Source organism: Phaethon aethereus, assembly GCF_964289735.1.
Source record: "Phaethon aethereus genome assembly, chromosome: 18".
Lineage (NCBI taxonomy): Eukaryota > Metazoa > Chordata > Aves > Phaethontiformes > Phaethontidae > Phaethon > Phaethon aethereus.
In genome coordinates this window covers 12,996,039-13,011,738 of record NC_138594.1, presented here as the reverse complement: position 1 = coordinate 13,011,738, position 15,700 = coordinate 12,996,039, and positions in this window count along the sequence as shown.

Below are 15,700 nucleotides of genomic sequence, written 5' to 3'. Positions count from 1 at the left end.
TGCGGGGAGGGGGGTGACAAGGGGAAATTAAAAAAAAAAGAAAAAAAAAAAAAAGAAGAAAGAGCCGATGCGATTTTTCTCTCTCCCCTTCTCAAAGGACTGATTCAAAGTTAAGCAGCCGCCGGCCGTAATCTGCTGCGGGCTCCGTCCCGCCGCGCCGATCGCCTTGACCTCGGGGGCCTCCGGCTGGCGGCAGCGGCCAGCGCCGGAGGGCCGGGTGCGGCAGGGCTCTCCGTCCAAGCCGTGTTTACACGCGCAGGGGCAGCCGGATTGTTATTGTGCACAATTCCACCGTCCTCGGTGGAGCGGCAAAGCGTTTTTCCCGGCGGAGGGAGAGGGCGGCCGCGCGGGAAGGGGAAGGGCAGCTCGTCTGCGCAGGGGGGGCGAGCTCCGAGCCCCGCCCCGGCGAGCGGGGTGTCCCTGCATCAGCGCTCGGTGCCCACCGCCTGCGCCCCCGGCCTGACTCCGCACCCCGGGGTCCAGCGCATCCGGCTGGACGCGGAGCTCTTCTCCCCGTCCCTGGCCCACGCTGGTGAGCGGGGAGCGCCCTGCCCACGCGAAGCGCGGGTGGTCTCCTTCTCCTCTTGCTCGTCCCCTGCTCGCGGGCGCCGCACGACACCCCCCGATGTTCGCTCCTCTCTTGGCGCAGCCGCGCTGCCGACGTGCCCCCCGCCCAGCGAGGACGCTCAGGGGAGCAGCCAGCGGGGAAGCCCCACGGTTTCCGGGTCCCACGGAGCGGATAGCGCGTGGGAAGCGTTGCTCGTCCCCGGGGAGGCGACGCGCCAGCTGCGCACCCGGAGAGGTGCAGATGTGTCCACAGAGGTGCGTGGTCGCCCCTTGGGCATCCCGGGGAGCTGCCTGCAGGAGCCCCACTTCATAGCTGCACCCCACGGCTGCTGAGCCCCAGGGCAAGCCAAGACGTGCGTGCCCAAGAGGTGCAGGGCTGAGATGAGCGTGGCTGAGAAGTGCAAGCTCAAGACATGCGTGACTGGGACGTGTGTGGCTGGGATGTGCGTGGCTGGGACATACATGGCTGAGACATGCGTGGCTGGGACGTGTGTGGCTGGGATGTGTGTGGCTGGGACATGCGTGGCTGGGATGTGCGTGGCTGAGATGTGCGTGGCTGGGACGTGCGTGGCTGGGACGTGCGTGGCTGGGACATGCGTGGCTGGGACGTGTATGGGTGAGATGTGCGTGGCTGGGATGTGCGTGGCTGAGATGTGCGTGGCTGAGGTGTGTGGCTGAGATGTGTGTGGCTGGGACATGTGTGACTGGGACGTGCGTGGCTGGGACATGCGTGGTTGGGACATGCGTGGCTGGGACGTGCGTGGCTGGGATGTGCGTGGCTGAGACGTGCAAGACGGAGCCATGTGTGCAGCTTGAGTGCTGCATGCCTGGGCGGTACACGCCTCAGACACGCCTGCCCCAGCCACGCACACCGGTGCCCGACACGTGTGCTCCAGACATGTGCACCGAGCAGCCTGTCCCCGGCTCCGCGGCGCCGGTCCCAGCATGGAGGCACCGCGCCGGCGCATGCGTCTGCCATCCAGTCCTTGTTATGTTCTCCCGAATCTCAGGTCCTTCTGTACCGTGCCAACGCGGTTGTGCGGGAAGGTGACGCGCGGCGGAGGTGGGAGCTGGCAGAGTTAATAGGAGACATGAAAGGACACGTTCGCTGGGAGATTCCCCTATTCAGGGAACAAACTGCAGCAGAAATTGATTTTTTCCCCCGTTTACTCGAGTTTCTCCCCCCCAGGTGCAGAGAAGAAAGGCCTCGCATGGCGATTACCTGCTCCGGAGTGCGAGTGCAATTTGCTGGATGCATTTATTATTAACAGGGACAGAAGACTCTTTCCAATCACTTGATATTTTCTTTCTTTTTTCCCCCTTCACTCTCATTCTTTCTTCCTTTCTCGGTTTTTAAAGCGAAGGGCCCTGGCAGCTCGCTGCCGAGAGCCGATCAATTCACTCCTAATGGCAGCTCCCATGCCCTCGCATTCATCAGCCGGGCTCTTAAAGAGCATCTGAAGCTTCATGGACGACTTGGGGGGGAAAAAAAAAGCCCATTTGGAGGCGAGATCATATTTTCTCCGTCTCTTCCCCTTTTGTTCTTTATTTGCGGAGGACAAAGGCGGGCGCAGGCTCGAGGTGGGGAACAGGCAGCAGAGGCAGATGAAACCCGAAGAAACAAAGAGCCTGTTTTCATGGAAATGCCCTGAGAAGAAGGGGGGCCAAATTTGGGGAGGGGGGCACATAGGGCTGGGGAAAAAGCCGGTGGGGGAGTCGTGTTCAGCAGCGGCATCGTGGCATGGCCGGAGCAGGGAAAAGGAGAATAAACGTAGCTGGAAGTTCTCCCGCAGGCAGCGAGAGCCGTTTGAAGCTCTTGGATATCTAATTTTTTTAATGAGGGCTGGGCTGGATCCTGCCCAGGTGGAGCAGCCACACGGGAGCCGGGATCGGCATCTGGCCGTGGAGTGGCTCCTGCTTTGCCGCCGTCAGCCGTTGCGGGGGGCCGGGAGAGGCCGGAGCCGCGGAGCTTTGATGGGTTGTGGCACTGCGGCAGAAAAGCCATTTAATACCTGGGTCCCCCGCCGCCCACCGCACTCAGCGTGCCTCCCAGGGGCAGGGGAACCAAACCCGGGGGGGGCAAAATGAGGCCAAGCACTGCAGAGCGGGAGGTACCGGGAGTCCCCGTCCACAGCCCATGCCTCCCTGCCCACCAGCGGGGTCTGGCCACCCGTGTAATGAGTTCCTCCGGTCTCAGCAGGGCTGTGGGAGCATGTGGCAATGCGGGGCAGAGCCCTGGGGCCTGGGAGGGTTGTGGGGTGAGGTCCCTTGTGGTGAGGATGCTTCTCCACCCACGGCAAGCTTTGGCTGGGGTGGTGATGCAGGGAGCGGTCCCTGTGCAAGCCCACGGGAAGGGGGCATGATGGGGGGGAGCGGGCGATGCCGGGGCGAGGGACCAGCTCTCCGGCCTTTAAATAGTATTAATAAAGTAAAAGTGAATCCGTTCCCAGGGGCCGGGCGAGAGCGGTGGGGAGGGAGGCACAGCCCCCATGTCTGTCTCCTGCTCCTGGAGTTCAGACATTTGCCACACGGATAAACGGCCTGAGCTCGGGTGGGCACGAGCGCGGCGGCTCAGCCGTGCCATCGGACCCGCTGCCGCTGGCCGCGTCCAGCCGATGCCAGCCGAGCACCCCAGCCGGCAGCAGGAGCGGGAGCAGCGCCCGGCGCTCCCGGGGTGCGTTGCGTCCCCCCGGCGCGGCTCTGGGCTCCTGCCTGCAAATTACAGCCACCGAATGGCAGCGGCAAGCTGAGGAGGACGCCAGGGCAAACGCTGGCTCTCAGGGCTTGGCATTTCGGAGGTGCCGCGGGCTGCTGCCCACCTCCCTCCTGGCTCGCCAGCGCCCACGCGAGTGCTGGGAGAAGCTGGTGGTGGTGGTGTTCCCGCTGCCGGGGTACCGGTGCGATGGCACCGTCTGCCGTTTATCCGGCGGAGCGGGCGCCGACGTGCTGCGTGGCGCGGCACGAGCTCGTGGCCCGGGCTGCCGGCCCAGGACCGCTGCAGAGGACCCGCGGTGGCCTCTCCGAAGGGGAGATGTGCGGAGAAAAGGGAGAGGACTCCATTTTAGTTGCACTTCGTTACGGCACGCTGTACTTGCCCAGCCCCCCCGGTGCCAGCCTCACCTCCCGGGACCCTCTGGCAGCCCGGCTCTGGCGGCTGCCTCTGAAGTCGGAGAGATAAAAAGGAACCGAGTCCCACCGCCCGGCCCCACCGCCCCCCCGGGCATCGGCGGGGTCTCTGGCGTCCGATGCCCTGGGGCGCAGGGCAGGGTGTGGAGCAGGGTTTTGGGGTGGTGGGCTGTGCCCTGCAGGCTGGGACCCCCGCCCCAGCACTGGGCAACCCCGCTGTGTGGGGCAGGACATGCCCGGCTCCCCGGGGACCCGCTGGCTGCAGGCAGCCAGGGACGCCCCGCCGGGGACCCCGGTGCCTCATCCTGCACGGTCCCAGGCCGGGGGAGCTGGGGGTGATGCCCCACTGCTACCCCCTGCCCCACCTGCCTCCCTCCACCTGCAAAGGGGATTTGCCCAGGTTAGGGGCGCAGGGAGGGGTGCGAGGTGCTGCGCCGTGTCCCCCCGACGTCCCCTGCGCCTGCCTCCACGGGGGGCCACGGCTGGTGACCCAGCGGTGCAAGCACCAGCCCGACGCATCCAGGAGCTGATAGCGGTGCCGGCAGGACCACCGCCCCACGGGTGCTGCGAAGGAGGGGGGTGCAACTGGTGAGCAGCCCCAAAGGTCCTGAGCTGGGACCCCAGAGGGTGCCGGTGGCCGTGGGACGCAGCCCGGGCAGGCGCGCGGCACTGAGGGCTGGCGGTGGCGGTGGCACCGCCAGGGCGAGGGCAGAGCAGCTGCGGTGCCCGCCTGGCTCCCCGCCACCCCACGCAGCTCCAGCCGAATTTGGTGTCATCCTGCAGAGGAAGATTATGGTAATTTTCCTCCCCCCTTATGCATAATTTTCCGACTCGGCTGCAGCAGAGGCTGTGCGGAGAGTCTGGGTGATGGGAATGTCATCTGCGATTCGATTATCTCCTCCTGCCTTCCTTCTTTTTTTTTTTTTTCCTTGTGAAACCTTCATCAAAATATGTAGATCTAATTAGGACAATTACAGCGCGAGGACAGCTGAAAGCCACCCAAAGCCGCACCGTGACCAGCCGCCTCGCCTGAGCCGCCGGCGAGAGGGGGGACCCGGGGCTTTTGGGGTTTTTTTGGCTCTGCAGGGGGGATGGAGGGGGTCAGCGGGTCCCAGCCCCACATGCTGGCCCAGGGCTCCTTCGTGGTGCTGCTCATGCCGGGGTGACGCTGGCTTTGGGGTGCACGGCCCCCGGGGGACGGAAAGGGCCTCAGATATGCCCCCAGTGTGCACGCCGCAGGGGGTCCTGCGGGGGGACCCAGAGGCTGCATGTGCCAGTGACAGGCCTGTTCCCCGCCTTGCTGGCTGTCACGAGCTGGAGGGGTCTCAGCACCTTGCCGACACATTGCAGGGGACAGCTGCCACCCCTGCTGCCGGCACACCTTGTCCCCCGTCCCCGGGGGTGCCCACCATGCCGCTGTGCGAGGAGGGGCCACGCGTGAGCCTGCAGCTCCGTCAGCCTCATTGGTATTCCGTCCCCGCGCCGCGGCAGCTGGCTGGATGGGAGTGGAGTGACAGCGGTGACAGGTAACGCCAGCCACGGGGACGGCGGCAGCCGGCGGGTCGGCAGCGAGGCCACAGCTCTGCCTGCCTGTGCCCCCGGCCAGCCCCCCGCCCGCCGGCAGCCACCCGCGCCGGCCGAGCGCCGGCAAGCGTCGCACGGGGAAGAAAAAGTCAAGCAGGGACGTGCTGGGACCCGGCCCCCCCAGGGGCGGCGGGTGGGGGGTGGCGGCCGGGCAGACCGGCTGCACGGGCAATTAAGGGAAGTGCAAATTGTCAGACCCTGTGATTAACGCTGCCTCCAAATCCGCATGAATATTAAAAGCCGACATTGCCCAGGCTCCCCACACAATGAATTCTGTATGAATCTTAAGATAAATCGTTTGGATAACTTAGCGGCAGCTGTACTCCCTCGCCACCAACTGCTTCCAAAAATCAGCTCACGTCAGGCGAGAGGAGCCAGAATAGAGACCAGTCCAACGCCGGGAATTGCCGTTCGGGGCTCGGCGGTGCCGGGACCAAGGCAGGGGAGCACGGGGCACACGGGGTTCCCCGCGAGGGGAAGGCAAACGCTCCTTGGCTCTGGCTGGTTCCCAGGAACTGGTGACAAATCCTGTTACTTGCCATGGTTGCTGTCGTCTTCGGCCGGGGGGACGTTTCCTTTGCCCGGGGGTCGCTCCTTCCCGGAGGGATGGCGTTTGTCACGGCCCCGTTACGGTTACACGCGGATCTGTGCGTCCCTCCAAGCTCTCCTGACACCACGTCCCCGTTAGCAGAAGCGCATCCCGCTCCTCCAGCCCTGCCATGGGCATCCCTGGGCGCCGGTGCAGAGATCCATCTTCCCAGGAGGGGACCTGCCACGACTCCGATCGCCGCCGGGACCAGCTCCCATTGGCACGCAGCCGCCGCGCCTGCTGCGTGCTCCTGGTCAAAATGCAGCGGAGGAGCTGCTGCGGCATCCTCGGGGGCCGGGGCCTTGATTGCCTCCTCACGCCGCCATAAATCAGCCCTGGAGGTCTGGCAGCGCGAGGCGGGGAATGGCAATGTCACGGCAGGCAGCGGACAGGCAGGGGACGAGCATCGCCGTGCCGCCACGTGCCGGCGGCGCCGGAGCTGCCCCTTCCCCAGGGGCTCTCGGCGGAGGCTCTGCAGCAGGAGAGCTTTCCGCGCACCCAAGACACACGTCGGCTGCCGGTGCCCCCATCTCCTTCCCTCCGGCTGCAGGGGGGTCCCCAGCCCCTCTCCTCCACCGCCGGCTCGGGGGGAGGCATCCGCCCCCGCCGGGGTGTCAGGGCAATTGCAAACGCTGCGAATATCGCCTGGGTCTAAACCCCACCGGCCCGGTGGGCTGCGCGCCACCGTAACCCGGGTTATGGATTGTAAATCAGGTGCGACGCAAACCGCCCGGGAGGATTCAGCGCACCTCCATCCGGCGCCAGCACGGTGCCCAGGGGTGGTGATGGGGCTGGGACCTGCCCCGGTGCTCCCTGCGCCCCGGTCCCGCTCCGGGTCCCCAAGGGGTTCCCCCCGGGCAGGGACCCACCGTGTGCTGCGTCCTCCTCCTCCTCGCCCTTTGCAGCCGCGGCGTGCCGGCATCCTGCCATCACCCGTCGGTGACCTGCCGTGGCTGTGTGCCGAGAGCCGCGAGCCCGACCCCCAGCTGCCAAAAGGCCGTCAGATAAATCAGCAAATCAGGTGCAAATGGCAAAGGGAGGTTGAAGCGGAGAGGAGCAGATTGAATCAGGGGCCATTAACAGATTAAATCATTACACAGAATCAGATCAACGCACAAATAATATGAATAATAAACACGGCTCAGAGGCACCAGCTCGCGCTTCCAATGTATTTCAGCCAGAAGACGAGGGCTGGTGGCGGCCACCGCCCGGATGGCCCGAGGACAGCGGTGGCGGCACCCGGCTCAGCTCGCTGCCGGGAGAGGACACACGGAGGAGCTCCACGGCCGGGGGCAGCGGCACCACTTGGGATGTCCCCACGGGTCACCGGCCTTCAGGGAGGCTGCCACGTCCCCAGGGAGATGTGCTAGCATGACCCAGCCCCTTCGTGCGGGGTCCAGGACAGGCTCAGCCCACCGGCACCCTACCCACCCCAACAAGATGTTGCAGCCTCCACAGCAGCGGCACCCCGGCAGGCACCCCCGGCGCAGCCCGCTGTGTCCCTGAGCCACAGCGCCTCATCCAGCCCTTCTTAATTGGGAGCTGTAATTAGCAGCAACGGTTTACCCGGGAGGAATTAGCAACCCGCAACGGTATAGCATGACCCCGGCGCTCCGTGCCGTGGCCGGTGGCCCCGGCGAGGGTCTTTGGGGAGCACGGCTGTGCACCCCACGTGCGCTCCCTGCCCGGTCCCCGGGGCGACGGACCCCAGCCAGGCAGCGGGGCGAGCTGGGGAGGGGGGCCTGGCTTTCCTCCCGAAACACGCTGCTGGCTCCGTGGCCTTTCCTTCTCCTCTAAATCTCCTTTCCACCTGTGTTTTCTCTTTTGTTGCCCCGTCCCCCCCCGAAAAGGGGAGCAGCTTCCACGTCCCCGCTCCGTCGGCTCCCGGGGCTGCATGAGGCAGCGAAGACGCAACGATAAAAGGTTGCAAACAAAGGGCAAATGTCTTTTCTCCCCAACTTATTTCCATAGCCTTCACCGAAAATGCCAGGGAACTGGGAACAAAGCCCAAGCAGTCCTGCGCACGGTCACGGTGAGGAGGTTCGGGTCCTCCCTCGGCCACGGGAGGGTTAATTCACTCCTTGGCCGCCGTCACACGTCTATTCTGCCGGCGAAGCCTTTCTTCCCTAAATTCCTGCTTGCCCAGGAAGGCAGGACAAAGTCTGAGCTGCTGCGACAGCACCCGGGAACAAGTATTATTATGTGGTGTGACAATGTTTGATGAATTCATATGTGCCTAGGGGAAGGGACTAAGTAGGTGAATAAAGTGAGAATATTCTCTGTGACAATCAATACCCCTTCAATTGAACCGTCTCCACAGATGTGACATTTTGATTTTTCTTCTCTGGACGTACTAACTGGATTTATGTTCTCTTAAAGTGGGAACAGCAGGGAGTGAAGTGCCGGCAGCGGGCTGGCGTGGCGTGGGCACGGCTGTGGGGTGGGGAGGGCAGGGTGATGGGTTGGGGTGATGGGGCCAGGGTGACGGTTTGGATGGAGACAGGGCAATGGCTTGGGGTGATGGGTTGGGGTGATGGAGACAGGGTGACGGTTTGGATGGAGCCAGGGCAATGGACTTGGGGTGATGGGTTGGGGTGATGGGGACAGGGCAATGGCTTGAGGTGATGGAAACAGGACAATGGACTTGGACATGATGGGCTGGGGTGATGGATTGGGGTGATGGAGACAGGGCAATGGGCTTGGTGGTGATGGATTGGGGTGATGGAGACGGGGCAACGGGCTCGGGGGTGATGGGTTGGGGTGGCGGAGCTGATGCAACAGTACGTGCAGGCAGGTCTGTGCCAGGGCGAGGATATGCCTGGGCCACGTTTTGGAGTTGCAGCCGGTGAAAGGGAAAGGCAGAACGGGGCGAGCTGGGTGCAGAGCAGGGGCTGCCCCACCTCTGCGACCTGTGGGGAGAGGTGCCTCCTGCACCCATCCTGCCACCACCCTCCCCGTGGGTCCCTCCAGCCACCGGCCCGGGACCCAGCCAGCCTGGCACTCGCTCTGCCAGCTTGCACCCTGCGCGGCGTCATTCCCAAGGTGCCCCCACAGCACCCGCCGGTCGCACCCGCCGCATCTCCGGGATTCCCGTCACATCCCCCGGCCCCAGAGCTAATGACTCATCCCCAGCACGGCCATTTGTTTGTGCTGGTTTCAGACAGACTAATGTTTTTAATGGCACATAATCATTTTTCAGAAGTCATTTGATGCTACTAATCATCGCTGTGATATGCCACGACGGGATGTGTAATGACATGCTGAACAGGAAAAATGGCACTCGGATACTTGGTTCTTCCCGGTGTAATCTATATTTTACCACATCTCTCTGCCTAATGATACTTAGAGCTGTTAATAAATGACTACTTAGGCACTTCCTTTTTTTTTCTTCAGTGGGCGATAAAATAATTTTGGATTAAAATATAGGAACAGGAAAGGGAAATGGTGGCTTGAGCGTTTCCCCGGCTGCCGGAAGGGAGCATGTGGGAAGCGAGCGGCGCCGGGGCTCGCGTAGCGGGAAGTTTGTAGAAAACAGTTTTCCCTGCTCATAACTTTTTAGCCTCCTGGTTAAATTAACAAGTGCTTTAAAAAAAATTAAAATAAAACATTTTTAAATGAAGTTTTATCGCTGCAGTAAGAGGATCCTCCTGGCCTGGTGCCCAACGTCTTCAGGACGAATTACCGTGCAGTTCCTCACGCTCTAACTCATTTTATTGCTTAATTAAAGGGATGCTGGCAATTTAAAAAAAAAACAAAAACGCTTTTTCTTAAACAACGCTTTTCTTTCCCTGGGCTGCCGAAAGGCAGCGATCACGGGAAGGGAATGACCTCGGAGCACTGAGCGCGCCCTTTGCACCAGGAGCTCACGTCCTTGGCCGCTCTTTGAAGCCTGCTAGATGCCACCATGGAGGGAAGAGCCCAGGTTAAAGGACAGTCCAGCAGCTCTGAGCTGTGGAGGAAGAGGAGGAGGGTGGGGATGGAGGAGTGTGGCCCACTGGGGCCCCTCCGTGGGCCCTGGGGTGTGGGCTGTGGGGTGCAGCACCCTGCTTTCCCCCTGGGGTGCTGGCTGCCATGGGGCGAGCGTGGCTCCTTCCTCCCCGTCAGCACCGGGTTGCGCGTCTCTGCCCAGACTTGTGAGGAAGAAAAATTGCTTTTGCTTGTGTTTTTAATCTGTGTCCAATTGCCCGCTGGGCTCCTCGGGGGAATGCTCACCGGCGGCACAGCCTTCCCGCCGGGCAGCCCGGCACCTGCAGCCGCCGGCACAGCTCACGGGCATGGCACGCCGTGCCAGCTCTGCCGGGCAGGGACAACCCACCCGCCACCTCCCAACGGTGGCGAGTTTCCAGGCACAGCTCAGCTGACATCCAAAATCATGGCACTTCATCCCATCCCATCCCATCCCATCCCATCCCGTCCCATCCCATCCCATCCCGTCCCATCCTGTCCTGTCCCGTCCCATCCCATCCCATCCCGTCCTGTCCCATCCCATCCCATCCCATCCTGTCCTGTCCCATCCCATCCCATCCCATCCCATCCCGTCCCATCCCGTCCCATCCCGTCCCGTCCCATCCCATCCCATCCTGTCCTGTCCCGACCCATCCCATCCCGTCCTGTCCCATCCCGTCCCGTCCCATCCCGTCCCATCCCATCCCGTCCCGTCCCATCCCGTCCCATCCCATCCCGTCCCGTCCCATCCCATCCCGTCCCGTCCCGTCCCGTCCGTCCCATCCCGTCCCGTCCCGTCCCGTCCCGTCCGTCCCATCCCATCCCGTCCCATCCCATCCCATCCCATCCCACCCCTCACCTCTCTGCCCGGCAACGAAGCAGCCCACCCAGCTCCGGTGGTCCCGTGGTCCCAGCCGGTGAGATTTTCCCCTCCCGAGGGATTAACGCCGCCAGCACCGCTGCCCCTTCCTCTTGTCCCTCACCTTATTACCGGCTGCTTTTCCACGCGATCCCGCTTAACGTGGGAACCGGGGTTTGCCAAGGGGTTGTGCACAATGACTCCTAATGTCCTGGGAAAGCAAATGGAGGATGAGGCATGGAAAAAGCTGCCAATTACTTAAAGAATATAGACACGGCAACGCCATTAACGTAATGGCGAGGAACGGTTCCAGGGCCGCTTGCGCCGCGCCGCTCAATACTGCGATTAATGTCGCGGAGTTGACTCGAGCGCCAGCGTCCTCTCGCCGAGCGCGAGGCGGGCGCGAGCCATTAACCTTCCCCTGTCAAGGTGTCCCGGCTCTCACGGTCACTTTAATTAGTCTCCAAGGTAATGCAACGAGAGCCGCGCGCCGAGGACGAGGCGCCGGCGCTGCCGGCTCCGCCGTGGAGACGGAGCCGCTCGGAAGCGTGCGCGTGCACGTGCGTGCGTGCCTGCGCACGCGTGTGCACGCGTGTGCACGTGTGTGCAGAGCCAGAGAGCAACACGCAACGTGTGAAGTGTGGAGGGTGGTGGCTGCCGTCCCCGCAGAGGTGGCACCGGCACAGCGTCGGCGGCAGCTCCAGCCCTTGCTCGGAGCCGGGGGGGCGTGGGACGCGGCGGGGGGCACCCCACCGGGCTGCAGCCCCGGGGCCGGGCCCTTTGCCGAGCGGCGTCACGTCGCCTCGGCTGGGGAGCAGCGTCGTGTTTGCATTGCACAGGGTTGAGTAGGTAAAGGTGCTAATAAGGCAGAGCACTAATTAATTGCAGCACCAGCTGACAGAAGCGTCCTCAGCCGAGTGCCGGCTGTTGTGCCGAGAGGCAGCCGCGGCGCTGCCAGGTCGTTAGGAGTCTGCGTGCGAGCCCGCAAACGAACCTGGGGGCTGAGGTTGGAGAAGCCAAATCCCTCTGCCCCCGAAGCGGCCGCGGCTGCGCCGCTGCCCTGGCTCTGCGCCGCGCGCCCCTCGCCTCTGCCGCAGCCGGGAGCCGGGAGCCGGCACAGGGACAGGCGGCCAGGGGAGCCGCGGTGCAGCGGTGCCTCCAGGGCTGTAAATGGTGGAACGTGAAGCTCCTTTTCTTCTTCTTTTTTTTTTTTTTACCCCTCCTCCAAACCAGCGAATCGATTTGGAGCCAGGCCCCTTGCAGCCTGCGCGGTCTGCGCGGGGTCACCCGGTCCCCTCTATCCGTCATCCTTAATTAATTAGAGTGTGATTACTTATAGATTCCTCTTTCGTTATTCTCGGCCCCGGTGCCCAGGATGAGGCATCCCTGTCCCTGCGGTGCTTTCCCGCCTGGAGCAGGATGCTGAGGAGAGCTCCCTGGCAAAGCCCGGCCTTGGGGCGCATCCGTCCGGGTGAGCCCGGCTCTGCCGGCACGAGGCTGCGGGTTGGCAAACGGGGAGGCAAATTCCCCAGCTCTGGCCGTAATCGCTGCCACCGGCCGCCCGAGCGCCAGCCCTGCCGAGGGGCACAAAGTTAGCGGAGACTTCGGAGCGCGGTGAAAATGGGAGGAGGGGGAGCGTGTGGCGGGGAGGGTGCGGGATGGGGATGCGGGGGGGTCTGGGACCATGGGGGGACCTGGCTGCGCACCCCAGGCACCTCTTCCCAGCATCGCCCGTCTCGCTCCGTCAGCAGAGGCGGCGGCGGGGCGAGGGGGGTGACCTGTGGCACCCCCGGACCGGGCACGACCGGGGCAGGCAGAGCTCACCCCCGCGCTTCGCCCTGCCTCCCCTCCCTGCCGTCAGAGCTCCCCGGGAGGTTTTTTCCCCTTATACAAAGAAAAAGGGCAACTTCTTTGTGTTTCTCTCTCCCGGTCATTCGGGCTTGAATGGCTTCCTCCATCACAGGGCGGCACCGGCGCCGGCAGGAGCCAGGCAGGCTGCAAGGGCGGCGCGGAAACCTGCCTTGCTCTGCCGGCGCGGGAGGGACGGACCCAGCCCCAGCATCCTGCTCACGTGTGACCGCGCCGGGCAAACCTCCCCAAAACCTTGCCAGGGCCTGAGCATCCCAGCCTGGATCCACGACGGCCCCGAGATGGGGTTTTGGTGCCGCGTTCCTGCATCCCGACGGCGTCGCCAGGTCCTCTCCCCAAACGCACGGCTGTCACCCGGCACGGCACGCGCTGCCCATCAGCCGGCCGCTGCATCGTGTAGGAAATGTCCTCGCTGTTTGGTTAACCACCTTATTTCTTCCTCTTAGAGGCAATTTGGCGATGCAAATGTTGTCGCTGGTGCACCCCGTAAGCCCCCAAAGGAAACCAACCCCAGCCAAAGCCCCGGCAGCGTGCGGGCGCGCCGGGACTGTCCCCGGAGCCCGGGCGATGTGCTGACGGCGCTGGCAGCTGGCAGAGCCCCGCTGCCTTTCGGCTGCGAGCCAAGGAATATCCCAGCAGATCCAGGGGAAAAACGGCTTTTCTTGTCGCCGCGGCGCCCGGCTCGGCTCAGCGCCGCGGAGTGGTGCTGAATCGCATCCAGCGACCTCGCCATCTGCTCCGCGCTGGAAGCATGTGGCTACAAAGCGAGTGTCACTTGCGCTAATTCTAGAAGACGGTGGCAACTGGTTTAATGTCCTTCGAAGAGCCGGCACGCGGCGGCCGGCCCCGCGGCCCCGCCTCCCCCTTCCCACCCCGAAAAGCGGGTGCTGCCGCCCCGGCGCATCACGGGGACGTGCCGCTGTCCCCGCCAGCCAGCAGCACGGTGGCACGGGCGCGAGGGCGCGGGGATCACCAGGCTTTGTTCGAAAACATCGTTCCTGTGGTTATAAATGTAGACGCCGAATCTTTTCAGCTCCGTTGTGGGTTTTTTGTGTTTTGTTTCTTCTTTTTTTTTCTTTTAAAACTCCATTTGTAGCGGTGTGGTGGTGACCCAGCAGCTTCGCCCTCCCCTGGGAAGGCAGCGGGGAGGCCGGTGGCAGGAGGGGGTCCCCAAGCCACGGCGGGGCTGGGGATGAGGACGGGGACAGGGACGTGGGCTCCCGGCCGTGCTCTGCCACGTAGGACCCGATCTGTGCCCAGAGATGCAAAGGCTGGAGGGCGGCAGCAACTCCAGCCCTAATAAATCACGGCGACACGATTACGCGGGGCCACAGCACGCCTCAGCAGCCACCTGATTAAAAACTGGACTAAAACAAGGCAAGAAAATAACTTAATTTCGGTGTTATTTGCCTTGCTAATGTGGTGGCAGTTTTCTGCGTTGGGCGAGTGTTTATAAAATCTTAATTAGGCTTCATGTTGGGAACGGGGACAGGTGACAAACCCCTGCCTTAATGGCCTTGCAGCCCGGGGAGGCTCCGCGCGTGCCCCGCGGCCGCCGAGGGATGGCTGATGGCTTCTTCAGCCAGGGTTTTTCTTTTCCCTCCTTCTTCTTTTTGTTTTTCTTCTTCTTTTCTTTTTAATCAAAACTTCAATTTGGACTCAAAGCAGCTATTTATAAAGCTGTCGGGCAGCCTGGCATTTCGCTCTCAGATTTCTAGCGAATGCGTTGCTAACAGCTCTTGCTGAACGGGCAGGAGGAGCCGGCGCAGGGCTCGGGGCTGTTGTGTCTCAGGTCTCTGGGACGTCACGGCGCAGGGCTCGGGGATGTCGTGGCGCAGGGCTCGGGGACGTCGTGGCGCAGGGCTCGGGGACGTCGTGGCGCAGGACTCGGGGATGTCGTGGCGCAGGGCTTGGGGACATCGTGGCGCAGGGCTCAGGGATGTCGTGGCACAGGACTCGGGGATGTCGTGGCGCAGGGCTTGGGGACATCGTGGCGCAGGGCTCAGGGATGTCGTGGCACAGGGCTTGGGGACGTCGTGGCGCAGGGCTCGGGGACGTCGTGGCGCACGGCTCGGGGACGTCGTGGCACAGGGCTCGGGGACTTCGCATCCCACGAAAGGCTTTGGTAAGCAGCGCTGCCATTGCGGGTGGGGGTCTCCTCTCCCCCTGCCCAGCCCTGTGGCACCTGTGGCCCCACGGCGTGGCCCTCACCCGCGCACACTGTGGGGCCGCGGAACCCGGCCGGGGGCAGCGGAGGGGGGTCCCGACCCTCACCCCCCCAAAACACCCCGGGCAGCAGAAATGGCTGAAGTGCCCTGTCCGGTCCTACGTGGAGAAATGATTTAGACAGTTGTATTAAAATGCAAATTCCTGCCTGGCTTGCTAGTTTATCATCTGACTTGTTATACAATTTGCCAGTTATAGAAGAAAAATTACCATAATGGGTCCCTGGGGAACGGTTGTAAAAAGGATACCAAACATTACTTATCAGCCCATTCCGCTACAATTATCTCCTGCTTTTCTTCTCCCCCCAGCCCCAAGGAAAATTAAACCATCAATAGGAGCGAGGGAGCCGGAGGGAGCGGTGGCGGTGGCGGCGGCAGAGCCGCCGGCGTGCTGGTGTGCGTGCCCCCGGTGCCTTCCCTGGCCCCCATCTCACCCTGTCCTCCCAGAAAAGCTTCTTAATCGCGCGGGGAAGTGGAGGTTAAACGCACCCAGCCCTCCTCAAAGGGCTGGCGCGGAAAGAGGTGGGAGCCCGTCTCCGGAGGAGCGGAGAAGAGAGACGAGGAAAGGGACGGCCTTTCTGCGGCAAGGAGAACAAGAAACCCTTTAATGTGGCTCTGTAGAACGGGAATTAAAGGCTCCTCGTTTGTTCTGGGGAGGCAATTTAGTCCTGCCCTCCTGAACTCCGTTTTGCTGTAAGTGCTTTGGCATCTCTGGGGCGCTTTGGAGAGGTGAGTGCCGGGGACGGCACGCGGAGCCAGCCGCTCACTGCCTGCCGCCGCCTCTGCCGCCGGCAGGGGCATCTCCCGGCATGTCCCGCCTTGTCCCAGCATCTCCCAGCTCGTCCCAGCATCTCATGGCACATGCCATCATCTCCCCGCACCTCTCAGCCTGTCCCAGCATCTTCCAGCATCTCCCAGGGGTACCAGGGCGCTTCC